Below are 16,120 nucleotides of genomic sequence, written 5' to 3' on the forward strand. Positions count from 1 at the left end.
GTAATTATATATGATAATTAAATCGAGATTCATTGCAACATAGCCAGTGACAAACACTTTAGCGTTTTATATCATAAAAGCAAAATTCACCGGTATTGTAACAGAGCGGTGCTTGAGCGATTGACCATAGAAATTGAAAGTCTAATTACTGATAATTTCACAGTTTTGTTTTATTACAAGAGTAAACTCTTTAGCCAGTGGAGAGGAAAGCGTGGATCATGGGCAGGGTTGACGATTATGGCTTTTGGTGGGTCGGAGTGGGTTGATTTGTAGTTTAACGTGCCTTTTAGCGGCGAGGCTGTATGAGATGGGACCTACTAATTAACGTGGAATCCGAACCACATGAGCTCCCGCCGAGAATCAACCCGGGTCTACAACACCAAGGGCGCGTACGCTAACCGCTTAGCCACGAAGGATCTCAGGTGGTTAAGAGTGGGTCACAGTGGTTCAGAGTTGGTCATGGTGAGTCACGGTGGGTAGTTGGTCATGGTGTAATGGTCACTGTGAGTGGTGGGTCAGTGGGTCATTGGTCAAGTTATCATTGACCCACGCCAACTCTGGAGTAATTCTTGCATCAAAACAATGATAGTAACTAACGAAGAATCGTATTAGAAGGAGTATTGTTGCCGACGAGACGAGACGACAGAGAATTTTCGTTACAACATACAAGACGAAACAGAACTCTTGCAATATAGTTTCCGAGACGAGAGAGTAGTTTTAAGATACTTTTCCTAGACTAGATAGGCCCGGTGGTCGAGATTTGGTCTTGTGGACAACACTAACATCGAGTGTTCTGAATTTATGGCAAGCGATCTACCATTGATGGCAGAACACCAATGATGATTATTGTGTATAAAAAATGGCCACCACAATGTTCATTTAGTATATAACAATAACTTGCCCAACAAGTTTTTTTTTTTTTTTCTTAAATAAAGATGATGATTCAAACAGCAAGTGCGCATCCCTTTACTTATGTGCAGTGCGGAATCGCCTCAAGAACGAAGACTTATTTCTTGTTTCTCATGTTTCTTACACAGGTATTACTCACGATGCACCAGCAACAGGTTTTTTGCCTTCATGAATATCCAATCCTAATTCATCCAGAGGAATACCTTCTTTCAGGTGTGCGTGTGTGTGTGGTCACTCGACCATTGCAAAAGAAATACAGCTACTAAAAGCAAAGCAACCGTATGCGTAGTAGAAAATTACCAAAACGACCCATTATACCATGTACAGATGGAAAGAAATAGTTGCTAATAAACGCTATATACGAGAAAAATTACGCAACAAAAATAATAAATATGATTGTTATCTGAATGAAGGTTCGTGTACAAGAAAGTTCCTGCCGTGTCCACGTGGTTTTATAATAAATGGTCGAATAAATCGTGGTTATTTGTTGTTAGTAACACACGTGAAGCAAATTTTGTAGGACATCTTAAGACTAGTTGCGATAACACTCACAAGGAAACCTTCTCAACTGTACAACAGGTTTTGGAAATCCGAAAAGGGAACTTCGTGAAGTCCTTGGAGATACGAGTTTTTGCAAAGTTGTAGTTCATATTAATCATAACTAAATTTATGAGGAAATAGGATTTTCGTATTGTGAATACAGATAACGTTATTTTTTTCTCAGATAAAAGCCAAATATCTTGAAATGCTATCAATGAGAAGCTTTTATGATATACTAAATACTATAAAACAGTGATAGCAAGGTCACTTGGGTTCCGATATCTGACCGGGTCACCAAGACCCAGTTTCACCCCTGACCCGAAAGCAGACGGAATTATAGCCCTACAGAATTATTGCAAAATTTTATAGTGGATTAATGGTGTCCACTACGCGATTCACGTGTTTGATTTTTAGTGTGACATTTCTTTATATATATATATTGACTAATTCATCTATATTTTTGTTAGTTCGTCTTAGCCCATACAGAAAGAAACAGTTTAATGGTTTTGAACACAAACACTGTTTGGGCTTAGCGACATCTTTTATTTCTACACAAGTTTTACTTTACAGGCTCGTTCGATTAAATTTTGATGATCCGTCATAAGAAATAAACATGTAGTGTTTCTTTCATGTGATTCTCACGTGTAGAGCTTGATAGAGCTTGTAGTTATCTTTTAGTGCAATGTTTCCACACACGGAGATGTACACAAGAAGAGAGAAAGGAAGTTATAGGTTTAGTGATAAGATACACACACACACACACACACAGAGAGAGAGAGAGAGAGAGAGAGAGAGAGAGAGAGAGGACAGAATCGTGTTTGTTAGAATTACATTAGTAGTCTCAAACATACTCTCCATGTGTATGAAGATGTTTTATAGTCTACAGTTTTGTTAGGACCACCGGGTCTAACTGCTTCCGAATCACCGGATCTGTTTCCAAGTCACCAGGATCTAACTGCTTCCGAATTACCCGGTCTAACTGCTTCTAAATCATTGGATCTAACTGCTTCCGAACAACCGTGTCTAACTGCTTCCATATCACCGGGTCTAACTGCTTTCGGATCACCCGGTCTAATTATTTGAAATTCAGCGGCCCTAACTGTTTCCGAATCACCGGGTCTAACTGCTTTCATATCACAGGGTCTCACTGCTTCCGAGTCATCGGATCTAACTGCTTCCTAATCACTCACAAAGTCCACACATTTAGACTTTGTGTGGCAAGTTTGTTTTCACCAGGAATGTCATCTACTCAAATGTATATTTTCAACGTTTGGTTTTGTGATTAGAATCAAAAACATTACAAGCAGTACAGTGCGTACGTATGACAATACTGGAAGTAGGTGTATACCACTGCTAGAAAAAATTCAAACAAAAGATAAAATTTCTTACTTAACAGTGTATATTTTTTCGTATAGAGTACATAGCATCAATTTCTTAAATTTGCATTGTGGTTCTTTTCCATATTTTTTATTGAAAGCGCGTACGAACATCTCGCATATTTTAACGCAATTTTTCTTCTTTACCTCCATTTTGGACAGGTACTTGTGCTGCCACCTGGTGCCAACTCGAATACACAATACAAACTTAGTTCGCGGTTACTTCCATTATGTCTCTCGTGTTTGTACGCGTAATATTTTTGAAAACACAGTATAGTCTTTGGAAAACGAATGAATCATTTACAGCAGTCCTGTATTATAGAATTAAAAAGTGAAATGAAATCTTTAAGTTTTACGTCAAAAAGTTATGTCGGCTAGGCTAAATGAGACGATGACGATTAGAAATGAATGAAATAGTGGAATGAAGAAAGTGGGATGAAACGGGAGAACCACGAGAAAACCCAAGCACACATTGTTTAGGATTTAGATTTCTGGGCTGTCGGTATTTATGACCATTTAGCCCGTCATGTATGAGGGATGAATCCCTCGGCGAGCACACTATCCGGGGAAACGGAAATAAGAAAGGATAGGGGAAGGAAGAAAGTGGCCTGGGACCTATAAGTTAGGTACCACCCCGGCATTTGCCTGGTGTGAATGAGAAAAAAACAAGAAAACCTTATTCAGGCTGGCAGGCCTGAGAAAGCTTTTTACACTTTTTCGAATCGATGCCCCCACCGGGAATCGAACTCGGAACCGCTCGCACCAAAGGCGAGAGCGTAAGCGACTCTAACACGTTTATGTCCACCACAAAGTTCACTTGGTGTGATCTGGGATCAGACCCCCTATTATAGAATTAAAAAGCAGCATGGAGTATAATACATACGAAGATATATAATACACATATGCATGTAATGCTGATCGCTGTACAGGTACAGTATTCTGAATATGTAATAGCTTGTCCTAATGTTATTTGCAAACAAATTCCTGAGTTGACAAATACTTTCTTGTATGTCTGTGGATTGGATTGATTTGAGTTTAAGGTCACTTTTCAGCACCAAGGCTATATGAGACAAAACAAGCTGGTTAAAATGAAGTCGGAAATCGAACCCGAGACCATTACAAGAAACAAATCATGTCTGTATAGTAAAAAGGGAACTCTTAAGTTCCGACAATTTGGGTTCAATATCGACAGTAGTGGTATCATCTGGCATAAACGGGTGTTTTTTAGGGATGGCCACAAAGTTCCGGTTCCGGTGGAACCGGTTCCACGAAGAACCGGTTCTCGGAGATCTGGTTTTCAGAACCGGTTCTGGAACCGGTTCCAGACCTGGATCCGAAAACCCGGTTCCAGAACCGGATCTTAGGAACTGGTTCCAGATCTGGATCTGGAAACCCGATTCCAGAACAGGATCTTAGGAACCGGATCCAGACCCGGATCCGAAAGCCCCCAAAGACCCGTAAAGGAGGCACAAAGTTCACCTACAAAACACTGCAAAAAGGACCATGCGCTTGTGACCTCCCCGCCCAGACCCGCTTGTGCTCCCAGAAAAAAATTTTGGTCCACCAGTGGGTGTTTAGCCAAATGAGTTACCCAGTTTATTTAGCCAAATGAGACAAGCGGCCACCGCCTGGGCGCCTGCCTGTCGCTTCTACCATTTCATCTAGCACACTGTTCACAGCCTGCCAGGAGCTCGGGTTTAAGCGTAGGGATGGTCTCAAAGTTTCGGTTCCAGTGGAACCGGTTCCGCTGGTTCTTGGAGATCTGGTTTTCAGAACCGGTTCCAGACCTGGATCCGAAGAACCGGTTCCGGAACCGGATGTTCTAGAACCGGATCCGTTCAGACCCGAAAACCGGTTCCACCAGGAACCGGTTCTGGCCATCCCTAGTGTTTTTTTAAGCTAGTAATAGGTTGCGATCAGCGTTTCTCAAGCTATGGCCCGTGCACCATAAATAGTCCTCCAGGTCTTCTTAGATTGAACATTAGTCCGAAAAAAATATATAGAATAAGTAAAATTCAAATAAATTGAACAGCATACACTACAGTTGAGAACACATTTAAACAGATATAAATTACGCAAATAATAGATTACGGTACCGGTATTTAATAAATTCTGCTAAAGACACTAAAGAAAATAACGCGAAACGCAAATCGATGAATGAATTGTCTTCCGATTATAAGAATTAAGATTACCTACATATTTTTCGACTAAATATTTATCCAAGTCGTAACTCTGAATTGTTTTGAGGGTTGCATATTTGCACTACGCGATACGTACCTTTATGAATAAATGAGATAGGGATTGCCACCGTTATCCGTAAAGATATTAACAGATTGGTTCCATTAATGAACTCGGCTGAGATATAATACCTTTAGCTATCTATTACCAAAGAAACAATTCAAAACTTAGCTTCCGTTCAAGAGTTATCGTACGGATTAATGGACATACGTACCAGCATTACAACCTTATACGGCCCACTAGCGTGATCTTAATAACATTACAATCTCATAAGACCCACTAGCGTGATTCTAATAACATTATAATCTTATACGCCCTACTATCATAATCCTAATAACATTACAATCTTATTCCCACTATCGTGATTCTCTTACAATCTTATAAGGCCCACTAGCATGATCCTAATTAACATTACAATATTATAAGGCCCACCAGCATGATCCTTACAACATTACAATATTATAAGGCTCACTAGCGTGTTCTTAATATCATTACAATCTTATAAGGCCAACTAGCGTGATGCTAATAACATTACAATCTTATAAGGGCTACTAGTGTAATCCTAATAACAGTACAATCTTATAAGACTTACTAGAGTAATCCTAATAACATTACAATTTTATAATGCCCAATAGCGTGATCCTAATAACATTACAATCTTATAAGGCCAACTAGCGTGATGCTAATAACAACACAATCTTGTAAGGAACACTGGCGTGATACTAGCAGCATTACGGTCTTATAAGATCCACTAGCGTGTTCTTAATAACATTACAATCTTATAAGGCCCACTAGCGTGATTCTAATAACATTACAATTTTGTAAGGCCCACTGATGTGATTCTAATAACAATACAATCTTGTAAGGCCCATTAGCGTGATCCTAATGAAGTAAAAGATTATACGAAGTTCAATATCGTATTTTAAAATACGAGTATTATTAATAGCTTCAGTTATTTTTTTTTTTAAATATTAACACCAATATAAATTTAAGATAATTTGATTTAATACTTTAAAAATAAGTATATTGGTATAGTAGTATATTTTTAAAACATTAAAAAAAATAATAAAATTTGCTTTCGAAGGGAATAAGAGTAGGGTGTCCGTAGAATATTCTGTCAAATAGAAGTGGGCCCTACAGAAAAAAGTTTGAGAAACACTGGCTTACATCAATCATATTATATTTAACAACACGACCTAATAAAGAAAAATATAAATAAAATAAAAGTAAGACCAGACAACGACTGTACGCCTATGCTTTCACCCACTCTGCTCTGCAACGAAATGAATGAGTTTCCTAGCTGGTTTCGAATAAGGAAATATGGCTGGCTTAATAGCTTGGGAGTCTTCAAGAACGCACCCTTTCTAATTTTACGCTTAATTACAGTTGTTACAACCAAAGTGGGCTGTTTGACATGTAGTTTCCACGCGTTAGTGGCGGTTACGTTTCTTGACACAAAACTCACTCACAGTCAGAAGCACCACGTGACTTCAGACTTCACACAAATCAGTTTACAATGTTGCCAACCACACAATATTATTCATTAAGTACGAAAGAAAATTGGAGGGTGCGGTTTGCGAAGTATCAGTTAAGCGATTTGAATTAGGAATTAGCTTTCTGGGTTTTCAGCACCTAAGGCCATGTTAGCCCATCTTATATCAAAAATGACGTTTCTCGGCGATCACACTATCCGAGGAAAGGGAAGGACGGCAGGATTGCCGAGGAAAGGAAGCGATTTGGAGCCTACATGTTAGGTACAATTTGCCTGGTGCGAGTGAGGTAAACCTTACTCAGGATGGCTAACCAGAAAAAGCTTTTACACTTTTTCGACCGAGTGCCCCCACCGGGAATCGAACCCGAGACCGCTCGCACTAAAGCCGAGAGCTTAAGCGATTTGAGCTGATTTGGGCTCAACACTAATTATGAGAGAAATAATGAAGAAAATCTTTAGTTTACCATCCCACGATTATGTACTGGAGACTAAGCGAGATAGTTTGCATTGGATTAGAATTAGATGTCTATTAGGATTATCAAGTGTTGACAGCAAAGTGAAAATACGTATGGGACATCCTATAGTTAATTTTAGCCGCGCTGTTAATTTAGAACCATGGAACCCTGTTAGTTTGTTTTAGCCGCGCTACAGGGTTCCATGGGGGGTCGCAAAGATAAGCGGAAGATGAATGAACTGACCAAATTTGGTTTTAGTCCGTTCGCTTTTAGCGAAGTTACCACATATATTCCCTGAGATCTCCGCAATAGGTATAAAATCCCACACAAGTTTATTATAAACCAGAAATTATAAGGGGATCGCTCGCAAGAGGATGTAATAAAAAGGGGTCGTGATAGGAATTAGGTTGAGAACCACTGGTCTAGATTCTCCTCTCGAAAACGAAAGGAAAATCGATAAATTTTAAATTGTAAATGAGTCGAAAAACATGACAACTCTCTACACTCATGGGCAACACTAGTTCATCAAAATCTAATGTTTCAAATCTGTTTTAGTGTTCCACGATTCATAGTACAAAAACTATAAATTGATACAAGTGAATATAAGAACACAATGAAGAGTATTTACCAATGTTTAAGGATACATAAGTCATTACTAGAGACCGGATGTTTAGGCATTAAAAATCTGCAAAACAGGCAAGCAAATAGGCGCTTAAAATGTAAAAAAAAAAAAAAAAAAAAAAAAAAAAAAAAAAAAAAAAAAAGGCGCTGAACTGTAACTCGCAATAATGAAAATAAATACATATAAATAACGTTATACCTGTTTGTTAATATCTTCTTTTACTATATATGTATATCTAAAAATGACACTTGCCATACTTTCCATACATATAATATGCAGGGCTTGAAAAATTCACTCCCCAGTGGCCACTCCCCATATATATATATATATATATATATATATATTTACATCAGCTAATGCTTCTGGCAACAAATACTATTCGAAGCTTTCTTGCACCCACTGGAAAACGTGAAGTATATTAATATTTATTTGCATATATTGTTATTGTAGACTGTTCCCATAATGCCCACCGACTTCGATTTTACAAAATTTGAGAAATAAATTTCACTTTTTATTTAGTGGTCAATTTGAAGGCATTTTGTTATACTACCATTAAGAAACCCATATACATCATATTACGAATCAATCAATATGGAACAATCTCATTTGTGACACGCTGCAGTGGTACCAATCTTTGAAAGTTTCATTTACAACTTTTTTCTTTTTTCTTTTTTAACTGATTTTGTGAGTAATGGTGCATTCAGTATAAAGGTACAACAAGATATTCTCTTTCTCTCTCTCTGTCCCTGTGTGTGTGTGTGTGTGTGTGTTTGTTTCTTTCTAGTTTCCGGCGTAAGCGTGTGGATACTACCAGATATACTTTCGTGTGTACAAATGCTAGTTTGTGTGTGTGTGGCGCGTATATATGAACTATTAATTGGGATCGCGTAGTGGAATTTATCAATATTAGTACGTACATACAAACGGCTGTTACTTCACACGATAACTTTGGACGAATGCGAATTTTTAAATTCTGCTTTTTGCAATAAATAAGTAGAGTGATTCCTCTCGAGGGAGTTCCCCTAAATGGTAGCCCCTACCATGTCCAATTAAATCACAAATTGCCGCAATCGTTTGTACATTCTTTTGTACAGAAATGTACAGGCCAAACTTTCGTTTGTACACTATTAGGGGCGCCGCCAGAACGAAAACAAATTGGGGCTGTTTAACTGATACCCCCCCCCACCAACATGTTCTATTCAATCACTAATTATCGCAATCGTTTGTACTTCGTTTGTACAGAAATGTGCAGGCGAAATTTTCGTTTGTACACAATTAGGGGCGCCGCCAGAACAGAAAAAAATGGGGGCTGTCTAAGTGGTAGCCCCCCACCATGTCCAATTGAATCACAAATTGCCGCAATTGTTTGTACTTCGTTTGTACAGAAATGTGCAGGCGAAATGTATGTTCGCACGCAATTAGGGGCGCCGCCAGAACGAAAAAAATTGGGGGCTGTCTAAGTGGTAGCCCCCGACCATGTCCTATTCAATCACAAATTGTCGCAATCGTTTGTACTTCGTTTGTACAGAAATGTGCACCCGAAATTTTCGTTTGTACATAATTAAGGGCGCCGCCAGAACAGAAAAAATGGGGGCTGTCTAAGTTGTAGCCCCCCCCAAAAAAAACAATTCAATCACAAGTTGTCGCATTCGTTTGTGCATCGTTTGTACAGAAATGTGCAGGCGAAATGTTTGTTTGAACAAACTTAGGGGCGCCGCCAGAACGAAAACAAAGTGGGGAGCTGTCTGAGTGGTAGCTCCCCCCACGATGTCCAATTGAATCACAAAGTATCGCAATCGTTTGTACATTGTTTGTACAGAAATGTGCAGGCCAAATTTTTGTTTGTACACAATTAGGGGCGCCGCCAGAACAGAAAAAAATGGGGGCTGTCTAAGTGGTAGCCCCCCCCACCATGTCGAATTGAATCACAAATTGTCACAATCGTTTGTACTTCGTTTGTACAGAAATGTGCAGGCAAAATGTATGTTCGTACAAAATTAGGGGCGCCGCTGGAACGAAAACAAAGTGGGGGACTGTCTAACTGGTAGCCCCGCACCAACATGTTCTATTCTATCACAAATTATCGCAATCGTTTCTACTTCGTGTGTACAGAAATGTGCAGGCAAAAGTTTCTTTTGTACACAATTAGGGGCGCCGCCAGAACAGAAGAAAGGGGGCTGTCTAAGTGGTAGCCACCCCACCATGTCCAATTCAATCACAAATTATCGCAATCGTTTGTACTTCGTTTGTACAGAAACGGGCAGGCGAAATGTTTGTTTGTTCACAATTAGGGGCGCCGCCAGAACGAAAACAAAGTGGTGGCTGTCTAAGTGGTAGCCCCCGACCATGTCCAATTCAATCAGAAATAGTCGCATTCGTTTGTACATCGTTTGTACATAAATGTGCAGGCGAAATGTTTGTTTGTACACAATTAGGGACGCCGCCAGAACGAAAACAAAGTAGGGTGCTTTCTAAGTAATACCTCCGCACCATGTCCAATTGAATCACAAATTGTCGGAATCGTTTGTACTTCGTTTGTACAGAAACGAGCAGGCGAAATGTTTGTTTGTACACAATTAGGGGCGCCGCCAGAACGAAAACTAAGTGGGGCTGTCTAAGTGGTAGCCCCCGACCAAGTCCAATTCAATCACAAATTGTCGCAATCGTTTGTACGTCGTTTTTACAGAAATGTTCAGGCAAAATTTTCGTTTGTACACAATTAGGGGCGCCGCCAGAACGAAAACAAACTGGGGGCTCTCTAAGTGGTAGCTTCCCACCAACATGTCCAATTGAATCACAAATTTTCGTAATCGTTTGTACATCGTTTGTACAGAAATATGCATGCGTAATTTTCGTTTGTACACAATTAATGGCGCCGCCAGAACGAAAACAAAGTGGGGCTGTCTAATTGGTAGCCCCCACCATATCCAATTTAATAACAAAATATATCAATCGCTTGTACATCATTTGCACAGAAATGTGCAGGCGAAATTTTTGTTTGTACTCTATTAGGGGCGCCGCCAGAACGAAAACAATGTGAGGGTTTGTATAAATGGTAGAAGCATTAAAAAAATGTGTCACATTTATGGAGTATTTTTCTAACAGGACTTAGTTCACACTATTGTGTGGTTTGGTTTGTTCACACTATCGTGTGATTCACTATATTGATCTTATCCTAACGATGATGGAATTAATTTTTTTTTTTGTTTTTTTATATTTATATTTATACTTACAATGATTATTGCTGAGTTAGTTTTTCACTCCTCGGCTCTTATTATTAAACTTATTCATTATTTCTTACGTGAACTGAATCCTTATGAGAAAAATGTATTTTTTTCTTTCTATCTTGCGCAGAAACCGTTATTCTCATCTCGTACAGGAAATTGATAAGTGGAAGATATAACAAATTCACAAAGTAGACTGTTAAAGGGAAAATTAGAACACAGTATTTTGTTTTATTTGATCATCTTCATTAAACTCATTTTGCAGAAACTATAGAATGCATGGTGAAGTATTTTGGTGCATTCAGCATTCTGATTTACGAGTAGAGTTGCTAACTGGCTGGTATTTGCTGTAATTTTGATTAAGGCCGGTGACCGGTACAAACTTCTTATTAGCCCCCTTCTGACGGGCATTTTGGAATCTGCAATCCAGAATATAACATTGAACATCGAAATTTTTCAACAGTGCCTTTACAAACACAAATTTCCGTTGTATTATACATTATCGATATTTTTTTAACGTAAGGCAGTTTTATTTATTTAACATAACAAATTTGATAACACTTATATTTTATTGTAAAAGAATTTTATTCATTTATTGAGAGTAGAAAATGACTTTTTAAAGCAATTTCCTTTGTTTGAAGTGAAGTTTATAGAATAAATTTCATTTTATGAATCAACTATTGTTACATAAAGATTAATATCCAGTATTATTCATCTGTTTCGATAATTTTAAACAAGTGGCAATTGCTGGTAAATACAATAACGATCAATACAGTCTTCAGTTTCTCATTTGTACAGAGAATTTTGAGGGTGTGCCGGTAATTTTGTTTTCCTGAGTTGGCAACCTATTTACGAGGTTTTGTTTCAACTCTGCTACGTAGTGGCTCCGTACTGACACTCCGCATGCAAATAAGTATGTAAGGCTACCATACGCCCCGGTTTCTTAAAATTTGTCCCGGTGTGCAGAAATTTTCCTTCTTGTCCTGTTTTTTCTTTATTATTATTATTATTAATTACATATCAAAATTTCTGAAAAGATAATAAAATCGACTTATTCCTTTTGCTTTCAATTCCGACAATACTATAGGAACAATTGCATTCTAATCTTTATTATTATTGCAATCGTTGCTTCCCCGGATATAACACGCAATGTTTAAATCCTCCTAAGTAGCACTCTTATCACTAAAAGTAAGAATGTATACCCCGAGGTGGCAACAAATTCTTGTGACGTTGCAGACCAGCCCCGAAAACACATTTTTTTTCTGCTTCAGAAAAACAATTATGGGTGATTCTGAAATTAAGGGGAATTTTCTGTCCCTCTGATTTTTCAGCCTCTAGATATACAATATTAAAGTAACAAAGTTATTATTAAATAAAAAATAATTAATACTTTGTGTTCCCAGAGTTTATTTTAACATTTATTTTATTTTTCTGCTTTTAAAAAAGCGAAAAATATGTGAAATGTAACCTCCGTGGAGTGTCCCCACCAACATTTTTCAACATTAACAGAAGAGGAAAACATGTTTGCACTAGAAAATTCGTGAAAAATCCGCATAAGTTACTACTGTAAGACATAAATAATGAAACTACTTAGCAAGAAATTAAATTTTAAGGTCATTTTCATGGCCTATTTAATGCGAAAATATTGTCCCTGGGTTGTGAGGTAACCTCCATGGAGTACTTTTAAAATTACCAGAAATTCTACTAGGAAGCAACACTGTCCAGTCTCTGGATCTGAAAGTGAAGCTCAGAGCAGCCATTTTGTGAGTGATATGTTGATAAGTGTGTGTGCAGTATTGTGTTCGTGAAAAATCTTCACATCTTGTGGAAAATACGTGCGTACTCTTTGATCTTGTAACCTCCATGTATTTGCTAGTTTTATTATTAAAAATGTTGAAAAGGTTTTTTCAATTGATTATTGTTAAAATAACAGTTTTCCTACTAAAAACGAAGTCATTGCATATATAGTCTTCTTGCTTTGAGTATCAGGCTGTCTGAAGTGCACTTTTGTAACCTCCATGGAAGTAACCTCCATGGTTTCTATCTAGCATGGAGGTTACACATGATCCATGAAGGTTACCATAATGAGCAGTTCATGATATTATTATTTAAAAAAATAGTTATATATTTGAGTTACTATGAGCTTCTTATTGAAATGCTACCTATTAGAGCTACCCAGAGGAAAAATTCCAAAAATTCCATCATATGTTTGCTAAACATGCTACAATAATATACATTACATGTTGTCTTCAATAATATATGATTTGGTTGATGAATATTGAATTAAAATTCAATTTAATGTTATACATGAGTAAAATTTCGAAATATAACATCTGTACCATTTGTTGTTGCTTATCTCTTTGAACAAAAGCACTAAATGTTTGAAGTTAGGTGTTAGGATGTGCACTTTGTAGAGTCCAAGCTAATAAAAACAGGTTTGTTGCTGATTAAACCTGGATTATTAAAATTATTGAATTACATTTTAATTTTATAGAGAGAATGGCACCAAGAAAAAAAGAAAGCTAATGAAAAAGTAACAATGGAATCAAATAAAAGCGTTAATTGTAGAGAGGAAAAAGCCAAGTAAGGTATCAGAAATAGAAAAGAGAATCAGAAAGACGAAGAAGAGAAAGAATAAAAGCAGATCCTGTATTATACGAAGAATTCAAAAGAAAAGAGAAAGATAGATACAAAGCCAGAACTACAAGCGGAATGATTTTAAAAAATAGCAGACCTGAGTAAACGAGAGAAAAGAGCCCAGAGAAAAAATACGTGAAAATTTTAGAAGGCATAAAGAAAAGAAGAAACGAAGAAAAGAAGAAAGCAGTAAATAAAATGCTGGAAGAAGCAACTCCTTCTGACAGTGATAATGGTGGTAACAATCGAAATGTCGTAAGATATGATATTGTTGAGCCTAATTTTGACCTGGTAGAAACCAGCCGAAAGAAAAGTGGTAAGAAAATTGCAAAACGAAATAAAACTAACAAGGAGAAAGCAGACTTTGGTAAATGAGCTTCGGGGTAATTTTTCGCGGGGTACTGCATATTTAAAGTGTTAATATTACAAATTGGGAGAGCGCAACAGCCAAAAATAACGGAGAAAAAGCGTCTTGAAGTTTTCGACTCTCCCCATATATCGTACGACGCATGAAGTTATCAAGTGACGGCGTGGCAGATTGAAAAACATCTACGACTCACCTGCAAAGGGTGCTGGGTTCGGTTTCCGACCGAGTCAATTTTACATTTTTTTCTTCTTCAACCAATAAAGTAGCCATTTGTAGCTACAAGTGAACTATTAATTCTCCATATGTTTATAATGAATAAAACAATAGATATGTTGAAATCAGTTGTAAAATCCTTCAATGTTCCATGTTAACTATCAACAAACAAAATGTAATCTATTCCGTAAATATATTGATATCACGAGTTATATTATGGTTGCCCCAGTTATTGTGTACAAAATGTTCTTCACGCTTCGTGTTTACATCTGTTGACAGTGTGCGAATTACAACTGAAATGAAGGGGGTAATCCCCATTGGTTATAGCTACTAAAGAGGATGGAAGTGCCGTCAAGTGACATGGGGAAGAAACACATTGGCATTAAATATGCGCAGACTAAGCTGCTTTCAATGTAATCCTGACACTAAATACAGTCATTTTCATGAGGGACAATACAACTCTGTGCCTGCTGCACAGAGAAAAATCCGTTCTCCGGACAGCGGTATATTGTACAAATATACGGTATCCTCTTGCTTACTATAGAAATGAGTACGGAGCATACCTTATCCGTATGCTACATAGGCACTGCCCTTACGTGTTACATCACGCCGTTGCAGGATGTCTGACATATAATACTTTTCCGTATATCACATGCATATACTTATGTTATCTTCGTCAGCTATATGTTATATACGTTCATTTGTATGTGAGATCCTGATCGCCGACATTGTTTCATACGGAAAGTACGTATAGATGGAACACTTACACAGAAAGTATTATAAAACATACGTTTTCAGTTATACGTCTGCTGTACGTTGTCCAAAGACTACAGGAATTACGCATGTAACCTATCTTTTTAAGTACCGGTACGTCACCTACAATTTTTTTCTCAGTGTGTTTCAACCATAAAGTGTATTCTTTTATGTAACAGCATTTATGAACTGCTACAACTTGTTTTCAGATCTTCGTACTCTTACTCTAACCTAACGATGCTCAAAAGCAAATAGAGCCACTGTGGGTACACATTGTTGCAGGGTTGGAACAGCTTTTCTTGGAAAATAGAACATTCCGGTTTACGTTTACTGCAATTTTAGGTGTGTACACAAATCTATATTAAGCATTCAATTCAAAATATTACATTGTCTTACATTTTACCAGTGAGTAAAACTTAAATATATCTTCACTGAGTATGTTTTGTAACCTCCGTGGATATTAATGTAACCACCGTGTTTGTCAAAATAATAAATTACTATTTTTTTTTAAAAAAAAAAATATATATTTTCTTGACCTCATCCACTGTAATGATTGTATTTGTTTGGCCCTTAGGTGTGTAAAAAATAAATTATACATTATTTCTTCGATTTTTAATTTTAAGATTTTTCCAGTGCCAAAATTCCCCTTAATTTCAGAATCACCCTTATGCAAATTGCTTTCTTTTAGTTCGCATTTTAGGTTAACAAAAATAAATCAGCCTATTGAAATTTTGAAACAACTTCATAAATCTGGATATTTTTCTTTATAGACATGTAGAGCATGTAAAGGTGGTATGCGTAATAATATTGAAAATGTAATTTTTGCCTAAATATTGTATGTTCACTGATTGCGTTTATATTGTATAACAGCTTCTAGCTTCTATAATAATTTTTAGCACTGTTGATTAAGTATGGACAGTGGCGTATTTACGATTTTGTTTCGGGAGGGGCTTTGCTAACTTCCGGGGGTGCTTTGCCTGAAAATATGAAAATTCTGCAAGATACTTCATATACTTTACTATAGTAAGTAAGATTTCGGTGGGGGGCTTGAGCCCGGAAGCCCTCCCCCTAAATACGCCACTGAGTATGGACTATATTAATACATTATTTTAAGTTGTATAACTAGTGCGATACTGTAGTAAAATTCGAAAGATAAAATTAATACAAAATGCAATATTTACTACTAATTTGTAAGATGTCCCGTTTTTTCTGTTTTCAAAAAGTATGGTAGCCTTAAAGTACGCTAAACCATACAAAATAAATTGTACTGTAAATAGTACCCCTCTGATAGTGC

The sequence above is a fragment of the Thermobia domestica genome, chromosome 8 (genome assembly GCF_964235325.1).
Source record: "Thermobia domestica chromosome 8, izTheDome1.hap1.1, whole genome shotgun sequence".
Lineage (NCBI taxonomy): Eukaryota > Metazoa > Arthropoda > Insecta > Zygentoma > Lepismatidae > Thermobia > Thermobia domestica.